This window comes from Cynara cardunculus (genome assembly GCF_001531365.2).
Source record: "Cynara cardunculus var. scolymus isolate 2C chromosome LG 6, CcrdV1, whole genome shotgun sequence".
NCBI classification, from domain to species: domain Eukaryota; kingdom Viridiplantae; phylum Streptophyta; class Magnoliopsida; order Asterales; family Asteraceae; genus Cynara; species Cynara cardunculus.
Genome location: NC_037533.1, coordinates 15,128,258 through 15,133,706, shown reverse-complemented (window position 1 = coordinate 15,133,706; position 5,449 = coordinate 15,128,258).

The window sequence follows — 5,449 nt, the reverse complement described above, 5'->3', positions numbered from 1 at the left end:
GTAATATAACAATAAACACTATTATTTACATTTATTAGTATTAATGTAAAAAAATAAGAGCAATAATCTATGACAGAAACTCTTAAAAATCATTTTTTATCAACGAAGTATTGTTTATTGATGCATATTACTTAAAATTTAAGATTACAAGTAATTTGTGTATAAATACAACTTATTAAAACTCTATATTTGAATTTGTGTAACTAACTGCAGATAAACATAATCAAATATTGGATAAAAATTTCATTTTAAATATAAAAATATAATTAAGATAATTATTGAGTTCTAACATAATACTTAGTTATTATCTTTATAAAAAATTATATTAGTAAACCTAAATTAAATTTCCTTCTTACTAAACCTAAATTAAACTATAATTAAAAAAAAAATTTGAATTAAGAAAATTACACTAAAACACAAGAACTTTTAAAAAGATTAATTTGATACTGATATCGATATATTTTTTTTTTCAAAATTTTATGATATTTTCAAATTTATATTTTATCCAAAAATAAAAACATTATCACTTTCTCAAAACCACATAAAACCTATTATATCGACATAAAAAAGGAATAAAACGAAACACTAAAATCAAGATGTGTTGCATTTCACAAATACCCTTCTAGTAATAATAATAATAATAATGTTAAAATAATAATGGGTTTTGTCATTTTAAAAGAATAACATTTCAAAAGAGTTGTCAATTCCTAAGGGATGGTGAAAAAACGAATGTAATAGTGAAAATCGAAAATTGAAATTTTTGGGTCGGGTTTAGGGACTTTTTATCAGGGACGGAGTGAGGACCGAGAACATATTCGGAGATTTTATCGAGGAAGGGGGCAGGGACAGTGATCACCGGCTCGACTCGGCTCGGCCCGAACCAATGTGTATGTGTGTGTGTATATATCATTAAAAGAAAATTACTGATATTAAAATTTTAAAAACTTTTATTTACGTCACCTCAACACCTTAAATAAGCCTCATGAAAAACTCTAGTTTATTTGTCTAATCGTGATGCTAGTTTGATGATATTTGAACTTTTATATTGTAATTTAAAACATTATTCATAATTGGTTTGATTATGTTTGAAACATTTAGACTTGGTATCGTAGCCCTTGGCCTTCTAGGAGGTCAGGGGTTCAAATCTCACCATAAGTGAGGAGGGTGTGTGAGTTTATTTGTTGCATTTGCAGTATATAAATATTATATACTTCAAAAAAAAAAACATTTAGACTTGCATATTTAAGAAAATGAATCTACTTTCAGTTGTCAAAATTGACATACTGTAATTTTTTTCGGGCCGAATATAATTTTGAGTTTGGATATGACCAACAATGAACGGGGAATGGGGATTTTTACCTTTAATGGGTTCCCCAACGAGGATTGGGGAAACCGCGGGGACCCGATTGGGATTCTCAATAAGATCCTGGACGGAGATTGGGGCGGTTATAGGGACGGTTTTGGTTATTGGTTTCCGAGATCGGGATACCAATAACCAGCCCAAATCCGACCCGTTGCCATTCCTACTTCAACTACGGAATCAAAAATTCCAATTCCTTTTAACTATCAACCAAAGGCAGGAATGGAATTCGGTAGACGAAATTAATCATTTCGGTTCATTCTAATTTGATCAAATTCTACGAGCTAGATCTCCTAAGAGTAAGATCGCCTAAGGGGGTGTTTGGGATTGCTTATTTGAAACAACTTATACTTTTCTACAAAAGTACTTATCAACTTATTATAAGCCAGAAAAGTTTAACTTATTTAAAAACTCCTTATTACCGGTTTGGTACCGGTATAAGTTGTTTATCCAAACACTAAAAAATGTTTATTACAGGTGTCATACTGGAATAAATCAATAAGTTGTTTTTATAAGCAATCTCAAACACCCCCTATGATGATTACTATTCACTGGATTAGGTGTCCATTATGACTGAATACTTGAACGAGCAAACGGGAAAGAATAAAGATGATATCATTACGTGTATTTGTCCATAAAAGCTTCCACCATCCTCACCTACTCGTTTATCGTAGACATGTTCAGACATAACGATGTATCATCAGCACCAGGTCTCCTTAAGAAAACGAGATTCTGAAATCTCGATGCCGTATTTGATCAGGTCCTTTGATTGAGCTTATTTACTGGCGTTCAACATAAAATCAAACTAAATCCATTGATTTTGTTTTGAATAAGTAACCTCCTTTTTGATAAATTTCACACTGTTTTGAGTCGTTCAGCATCTGTATGGTTACGTTTTATATATTTTTATGCAAACTATATCAGTGCAGGCTCGTGCAGATCGATTATACGCTTATTACGTTAAACCAGATCCGTTGGACAAAGTCATATTTTGTAATGGTAATTGCTAATGAGTACATTTTTAAAGGCATGGGCCTAGTACTTATGAAGATGGTAGCCAATGGGTCCTAGCCAACCATGAAGGCTTTGTTAACAAGTGTGATTGACCCTTCATTAACAAGAGTACTTTTTAAGCATGGTGTTGGAATTAGTTGGTGTAACAACACATGCCACCCTTGTCTTTATCATTTCTCCATGTTAGGATCTCATTTATTAAAGGGACTTTGTCCTAGCGGTATCGTAGCTTTTGGCCTCCTAAAAGATCAGGGGTTCAAATCTTACCAAAAGTGAGGAGGGTGTGTGAGTTTTTTGTTGTTGTATTTGCTGTATGTAAATATTATATACTGTAAAAAAAAGTTGACTTGTGAATGTACTTTAATATATTTTTATTTCTATTTTTCGATTTTTATTTTATGGATCTGTATGGTCTTGAGAGAGCGAAAGAGTATTTTGTTGGTTATCTGTTTTGTAGAGTATTTTGTCGAATCAATAAGACTTAAAGGTATCTTGTATTTAAACATGTTTTCAAGTTGTTTATGGGTTTGTTTATAAGATTTAAACGTATTAATAACTTATAGGTATATAATAATAGCTCTGTACCAAAATAAATATTCACAATGGAAAAAAAACACAGTTTAAAATGATTATCTTAATCATATTTTAGATTTTCTATATTTAAAATGAATGTTTATATCGTATTTGATTATGTTTATCTGTAGTTAGTTACACAAATTTAAAAATGGAGCTTTAATAAGTTGTATTTACGCAAAATTACTTATAAAAGTCTTAGACGCCGTTTACCTAAATTCTTACCCGGTAAGTGTTTAATGTTAGGAGTCAACATTATAATTTATTTTATTGGGTGAGATTGTAGTACATTAAAACGTATCTTATGCAACAATTTACCTGATAAACGCTTACCTGGGTAAGAGTTGCCACCCTCACTTACCGGGTAAGATCTTCATCCTTATCATCGCTCTTACCGGGTAAGATTTTTGGCCTTTGCCATGTTCATCCGGTGAGGAAAATTAACCTATAAGTACTTATCAGGTAAGCGTTTAGTAAACGACCCCTTAAGTCCTAAAGTCTTAAAATTAACCTGATATTTGAATCAGCTTTAAACCTACAAAACACATGGTTAGAAATTTCAGTGCAACTCAATGGAAATTAACAGTTATTTTGAAAGAAAAAAGTTAACAATCAGTCAATAATGTTGACGACCGATGTCAATAGGAAGATATAGTAGTTGAAAACAAGTGGAGAAGCTATAAGATAACATTCAATATTAGAAACGGGATAATCCTTTTTTTCAAAGTTCAAAAGTCAAACCAAGAACAATATACAACCTTTAATACAAACAGTACAAGTCATTAATACTGTTTTGGTGGTTATAGATAAACCATAAGCACAAACGCCAAAGTATGGCATCTTATCTCTGGGCATGTAACGTCAACAAAACAACATATAATATAAGACAAGATCGACCAATGTTTTCCTTGCAATTAAGGCTCGTTCATTTCAAAATATGAAATAATGTACTGGTTTTAATGCAGTATATACAAGTTATTATAGCAATATCAGAGTGACTTTGAATCCACTGATGCAGAAAAGGGAATTCCTTCACGGGGACGTTTGGTTTGATGGAATGGTTTTTAGGGATTTAAATTTCGTGGTAGGGTTTGGAAATGGAGGATTTGGATTTGAAATGTTTGCTATGTACTTTAATTCTGTTATTTTTTAATATAAAGAATTTGTTAGAGATGTTTCGATAGCTAACCAAGATCCTACATTTGTGTTGTACCCCATGCAAGTATACTTGTACCTTTAACATGGGCATGATTGTATTTTTTTTATTAACTCGGATATCCAACCTGCAATGCGAGCTGACTAATTCTAAAACATGATTGTATTTCAACCATAAGTACATGTTTTCATGAATGGAGTACAACCCATAAAAGCAAAAGTTCCATTGGTGGTTAATTGTCAAAGTAGATGCAATTAAGGGATGGTTGTTGGACAACCCTTCAACAACTTCTCAAAATTCTAACGAAACCATTTTTAACAAAAGAACCTTTTAGAACCTTAATCGTTTTTCAAGAATATCGTGATCAGTTGGTTCAGAGGGTCCGTAAATGGGTACGTAAAGAAGTATGGAGGATTCAAGTCTACAATAAACTGACTTGTTTAATAATACGTATTAGTTTGTTAACTAAATCGACCGCTCTGTAGTATAACTAAGACCATGTAGAATAAGTTAAACTCGAGCTTATTTAGTCAAAACAAGACTTGAGTTCATAGCAACTTATATGAACTAACAGGGACTAGACCAGAGTGAGACAAAGCTCAATCTTAGACTGGTTAATCTCAATGGCCACAAGGGGATTTTTATTCTTCATTGGATTTGAACCTAGGACCTCCAGGCACTTTTGACATTTGGAGCCCAAACTCAAACCAATTAGGCACCACCCATGTGTTTGGCAATTTGAACTTAAACACTAGGAATGGTGTGCATAGAAGAAAAATAAATACAATAGCTAAAGATTTATTATTCACTGTTTGTAAATAGATTAAGATTGAAATCCGTTCTATTTCGTAGCCATGTTCAAAGATGACCCAAACTTTGCACCAATTGAGCTCTGAACGAAGCCTACAAGATTTACTAAAATGCACCCTTGCCATCACAAGATCGTGTTTTTGAAGAAAGGTTTTTAAAATTGTATACGAGATGTAATTGTACGTCTTTTTGCATGACCATGGTAGTTTATTAAACAACACCTGAATGTAAGATTCAAGTTCGAATTCACTTACCAGTTATACAAACCCACTTTTATGAGTTAATTTGATATGATATTATATGATATGATTTTAGGTTGGAAAGAAGGACATAGGAGAGTTGGTAGAATAGTAAAATGAGGTGAATCATTTTGGAGAATTGCACCAAAAAGGGCTCCTAATATTGCAACCACTTTTCTACTTGCTAAAGCTTTACCTTTTTAGCTATCGACTTTGTGCATTTTCTAGTTAAACCACAAAAACTAATATCATTTTTCCTCAACAAAAAGTATATATATATATATATATATATATATA